We start from the raw sequence: 6,000 nt of genomic DNA on the forward strand, positions 1-6,000 counted from the left end.
AGTTTGTAACAATTGTTTCCTAAGAGGGAGACGTGAAAGCATCCTTTAAGGTTCTTACACTAGTATCACTTGAAAGAAACTATAATAAGTAAAAAATGTATACTATGAATTCTACAGTCATACAAAAAGGCACCTTTTTGAAAACAGATGTATAAGTTCTTTGTGGACACAGAGTATTGCTCCATACACAGTCCAGGCTGGCCTGGTCCTCTTGCTTCTGTCTCCTGAGTGCTGGGGTTACCAGCATGCCACAAACACTATGCCTGACTCCACAGAAGATCACAATCCAGATGTGGTGGTACATACCTGTCATCCCAGCACTAGGGAAGCTGAGGCTGAGGCCAGAGGACTGCACAGAGTTCAAGACCAGCCTAAATCACATAGCAAGTTCAAGGCCATTCCGGGATATAGATGTCCAACCTTGGTGTGGGACAATTGTCTGTATTTTGTCAATTATATTTTAAATAAATGCTGATTGGCCAGTAGCCAGGCAGGAAGTATAGATGGGACAATCAGACAGGAAGTAGAGGTGAGTCAAGGAGAACAGGAGAATTCTGGGAAGTGGACGCAGTCCTTGCCCAGTCACAGAAGAAGCAAGATGTGACTGCCTCGCTGCAAAAGGTACTGAGCCATATGGCTAACACAGACAAGAATAATGGGCTAATATAAGTTATAAGAGTTAATAAGAAGCCTGAGCTAATGGGCCAATCAGTTTATAGTTAATGTAGACCTCTGTGTGATTTCTTTGGGACTTAACGACTGCAGAAACTGGGAAGGACAGAAAACTCAGACAACACAACTTAAAAATAAAAAAAGTAAAACAATAACCCTTAACGTATTACTTACACAAACTCAGACACATATATAATAGTGCTGGTATATATATCATATACATAAAATTTTGTTACGTTAATAAATCAAAACAGAAAATTCAATAATCATTGACTGACACAGAGCATCTGACAATGCCCAACAACCATTCTGATTAAAAAACTCACTGGGCAGTGGTGGTGCACACCTTTAATTCCAGTACTAGGGAGACAAGAGGCAATCAGATCTCTGTGAGTTAAAGTCAGCCTGGTCTACAGAGAAAGTTCCAGGATAGGCTCCAAAGCTGCAGAGAAACCCTGTCTCAAAAAAAAAAAAAAAAAAAAAAAAAAAAAAAAAAAGACTCTCACCACCAGGACCAGAAGGAAAGTTTTCAAACTGAGGCATTTTGTACATGAAGGAACCCTACAATTAATAGCACGCTCAACAGTGAAAGATAGAATGTTTTCCTCAGGGATGGGCACTGAGGTATCTATTCTTCCATACCACATGATACAGCCATTATTACCAGGCAAAAAAAAAAAAAAAAAAAAAAAGGAAATAGATTACAGGCACAGAAAGGAAAAATAAAACCATCTTTTCTAGCCAATAACATGGGCACTACCAAGAAAACACAGTGGACCCTCCAAGAAAGCTAAAAACTAAGCTTTCAGGAGGATTCAGGCTTCAGCAGTCACCATGTGCGGTACCTGCCTGCAGTTTCAGCACTGAGGCAGGCCGGAGAACCGAAATCCAATGTGAATTCCATTTCTGGATCCCACCGGTGGCAAGAGGTAACCTAGTGTACCAGGCTGGTTCAAGGTCATCCTCAGCTATAGAGGGAGGCTGAAGTCAGCCAGGGATACATAAGATCCTGTCTAAAGATTAAAAAAAAAAAAAAGGCTAGCAAGATGGCTCAACAGGAAAAGGCAGTTGATGCCAAACTTACCACTTGAGCTGAATTCCTGGACCCATACGGTAGAAAGAAAATACTGACTCCCAAAGGTTATTTTCCCTGGAGTTCACACATATGAACATACATACATTAAGTAAATAATTGTAAATATGATTAAGTTAAAGCAACAGCAAAGAGAAAGGATGAGAAAGGGGGAAAAAGAATGATTAAAATTCAGGCCACAAACTACAAGAAAAATCTGCAAATTATGCACCTGATAAAACTTATATTCTGAATATATTTTTAAATTCTTTAAAACAATGAGAAAAAAACAACATCCGCACAATGGGTAAACAACGTGAATAGATTCCCCATCGAACGAGTGTAGGAAGGACGCCAACATTAGTCACTAAGGGAACGCTAATTAAAGCCGGTCAGATAGACTGTGCACCTCCTAGGTGTCTAAACACACCGCCATACAATGTATGGTATAAAATTGTTCAACTATTCGAAAAACAGCCTGTCTGATAGGTTTGGGGCCTTGGGGTCTTTTGAGGGGGATGCTGTTTGTTTGCTGAGCTGGGGTCCTGCTATGTTGCTCAAGCTGGCTTTTAGGCCCTGGGCTCAAGTAAGTCTCCTGCCTCAACATGCCAAGTAGCTGGAGCTACAGGGACATACATCCATGGCCAGCTATTTATTTTTAATATTATTTCCTCGGTTGTTTAAAAAAACATTTTAAATTAAATTTATTTTTAACTGGTTTATGAAAATGCAAATATGGTAGCTATTAATTGGGGTTATAAGTCTAAAAGTTCGTTAAAGGTTAAATGTTCACCTACAATATGATGCGAGCAAGCATTCCAGTCCTAAGAATTTCCCTGGGAGAATGAAAGCATATAGCCAGACAAAGGCTAACACAAGCACCCAAAGAGGCTAACTCTGTAATACTCAGTCTGAAACATAACCACGTACATGGCTATAAAGATGATGGCATACCCATTCGAGACTATTGAGCAATGACAGGGAATGAACTAATGATACATGTAACCACATGAGCCAGTCTTGAAATAATGATGCTGAACCAAAGCAGCCAGACTCTAAAAGGTCACTATTTGATTTCCACTTACACAAAATGCTAGGCACTGTGAGCTCAGGTGGTGCCAAAAAGCAGTCCAATTGCTCTCCTCCTGTTCACTGAAAAGCCAGGAAAGTCACCCTAAAGTAAGTGTATGCTTATACATACGCTGAGAGCAGAACTCTCCCCACTGAAGTCAGTGAGCCAGAACCACTCTGCTCATTCCAGAAAAGCGTGGCACCATGGGCACAGCAGCTAAACTACCCGTGTCAGAATGTTTGAGAGACAGGCACGGGTTGAAGCGGACAGACAGGTTGGGCTTGCCAGAGCCGGCAAACCGGCTCCTCCGCCAGTCCTAGCCACCACCACCCCTTCTTCTGCCCCCACAGGAGAACCCTACCTCCACCCAGGCTGGTTCAGAAATGGGGTATGGGGGTCATCTGAACCATAGACACATGGTGGGCTGGGGCAGAGATATTCCCTGCTAAGGCCCTGATAGCAACTCTGGATCCATCCCCAACTATTGACAGGGCTAGGCAAAGAAAGACTGTAAACTGCCTACTAAGCCCACCTGGACCAGGAAGGAACTGGTGGGTCCGTGTGTCAACAAGAAAGCAAAAGTAGTCCCTGGCCCTGGCCCCAGTAAACTCCATCTCTAGGCTGTGCCGAGAACAAGCCCCAGTGCTGGATGGGGGTGTGAAGAGACCTCAATAGGATACCACAGCTTGCTATCTGCCACCTTGCACAGCACGAGGTCAAGGCCTGGGCCCGAAGAGAAGGTAGCAGCGGCTGTGACACCCTCCGCTCTCCTTCCGCACTCCATTCAGAGATGAAGACCAGTTGCTCTCTGCTCCTCTACCCATCCTTGGCTTTGGGCCCACAGCATAATCAACCGTGACAAAACCGTGTGGCAGGCGCAGGTCAGGCTCGTGCCCCAGTCACTACTGACTGGCACCCTCACGTGACCCACAGGACAACAAGATAAGGCACTGATAAAGCAACACTACCCACTTCCCTTTTCTGGAGGCCACCGGGACGAATTGCACAACGCGCAGCTGTCACACGGGGGCACACCTACCTCCACCAGCCGACCGGTGGAGGGGAGGACTTCTTCCCTGCAACTTTAGCCCTGGGGCTACCTTACCCTCCCTTCCCTCTGCCACTCAAAAGACTTTACGTCCAGTCTAGACTTGAAAGAAGTGACAACTCCACTGTAGCAGCTGCTAGATACAATCGGGGCGGAGGATGATGCTCCGGGGTTAGTCAACCTGAGGGCTGTTTGGAGCCCATTCTTCTAAACACATCAACTCCTGCTGGGTACAAAACTGACCTTTCTTACCTGAGTTTTCAGTTGCCCGGAGGCAGACACAGCTTTGAGGATGCTCAAACTCGAGGTAGCAGAGAAGGTCCTGCAGGCCAGTGCCTGCCCTCCAGCAATGGCTTCCAAAGGTCAGGTTCACAGCGCTCTTCTGCTCCCCAATCCCCTACACCCTCCAGCATTACTCTTGGCACTGGAGGACTCCTGATGGCAGCGAAATGGCTTGCAGATTACCACCTCCTCCGCCGCCTGCGCCTGCGGGTCCTGTGTCCCCCTTGGAATTCCTCACCTCCTGGGGACCCTTTACCGTTCAGATACGTTTCCTGAACGGCCCACGCGACCTGACCCTCCTGTACCCCGGGCAGCCAATTTGCCTCCTGCACCCCCAGACGCCCCTCTCCTTCAGGCCCCCGGGGTCCCACAGGCCTTGCCCTCCCCAGTAGCTCGAGTCTGTCCCCACTCGCGGGGGATGCGCCCAGGACCACCGCCTCCCTGTCCAGGTGCCCGCAGATCTCCCAGTTGCGCTCGTACGAACTTTCGAGCTCCTCCGTGTGCAGGAAGGAAACGTCCGTCAACTCGGGCAGCTCCTCGGGCTGCCGCAGAAGCCTGCGTGGGCTGCCCTCCCCGCGCTCCTGCACCCCGGCACGGGCCTCGCCGCGCTCCTGCACTGCGGGTCCGCCTCCCCCCTTCTCCTGCTGATGCCTGCGGGGCCCCAGGCCCTCCTCCTGCGCCACGGGCCCGCCGGCCGAAGCCGTCCAGAGCGCCGGGCGCCTCCAGTCCGCGGCGGCGGGCGGCTCCCACACCACCCCCAGGCTGGACTCGTGAGCGCGGCCGCCCCGCTCCTGCACCCCCAGCCCCACGCCGCCCTCCTCCTGCACGGCCGGACCCACCCCGCCCTGCTCCTCCACGCCGAGCTTCAGCCCGCGGAGAAGCTGCGGGCCCCAGCTGAGCCGCCCGACGCGCGCCGGCTGCTGCTCCGGCAACGCGGGGCTCACTCCGCCGCGCTCCTCCTGCGCCCCCCGTCGGCGACCCCCAGAACCCGCCGCGCCGCGCACGCGCCTGCCCCCCAGAGGCCGCGCGCTCCCGCCCCTCCAGATGGTGCTGCCCTGCGCGCCCCCGCCCCGCGGCTTCCGCCTCGGCCCCGAGAGGGCAGTGGGGGCCCGGCGTCCCGCCCCCGCCTCCGGCAGTCAAGCTCGGCCACCCGGGCGCCGCGCCGCAGGTGCTGCGGCCCCGCGAGCCGGCGGCCCTCCAGCCGGGTTCCCAGAGCCCGCTCGCGCCTGCGCCGCCCCGGGGGGTGGGGCCCACTAGAGTCGCCCCGCCCTCTTAAAGGGTCCAGGCCTTGTATTGCGCGCGCGGGCGTGCACAGACACACGCACACACACACACACACACACACACACACACACACAAAACTGAAAGGAAGGTGAAGTTCAAAATGAGGACGTTCCATCGATTAACAAAGTCAAGTGCGAGGGAAGTCCTAAAATAAGAGTGGGTGAGAAGGGAAAAGACAGTCTTATGCTGCAACCCAAGCTGCCTTCGAATGCTGCTGCCTCCTGAGTGTTTGAAATTCAGCTGCTGCTGAGTTTACCTTGTGGGAATGAAAACTCACCTCTACCCATTCTCAATTGCTCCTGCTTTAATCTAGCAGGCAGACAGAAACAAACTGGACCATTCCCTGTGTTCTTTCCCTGGAATCAAAAGAGGGATTCCAGAACCAGGGAGTTTGTCTTCCTATTGGAGCCTTGGGTAGAAACTGCCCCTAAGCAATGCCATCATCTTCCCTCCCCACTCCTCTTAGGTCCTCTCTTTCCTTGTGTGCAGGGAGCCCTCCTCTCCCCAGAAAGGAAAAACGGACTGGGATTTCCAATGCCAGTGCAATGTGATCCTAACCCAAATGGAAGC

At 51.1% G+C, this 6,000-nt stretch overlaps 1 protein-coding gene across 3 annotated transcripts in view; it reads right to left on the reverse strand.

The window, feature by feature from the left end:
* The window catches only part of Tnk2 (tyrosine kinase non receptor 2), a 40,133-nt gene extending 35,223 nt beyond the window's left edge, over positions 1-4,910 (reverse strand). For all 3 annotated transcript variants that reach the window (XM_038345645.1, XM_038345643.1, XM_038345644.1), the window contains exon 1: positions 4,117-4,910. The gene's annotated coding sequence lies outside the window, so the exon portion shown is untranslated. The remainder of the gene's footprint in view (positions 1-4,116) is intronic.
* Positions 4,911-6,000: the final 1,090 nt, after the last annotated feature.

The sequence above is a fragment of the Arvicola amphibius genome, chromosome 10 (assembly GCF_903992535.2).
Source record: "Arvicola amphibius chromosome 10, mArvAmp1.2, whole genome shotgun sequence".
Taxonomy (NCBI): domain Eukaryota; kingdom Metazoa; phylum Chordata; class Mammalia; order Rodentia; family Cricetidae; genus Arvicola; species Arvicola amphibius.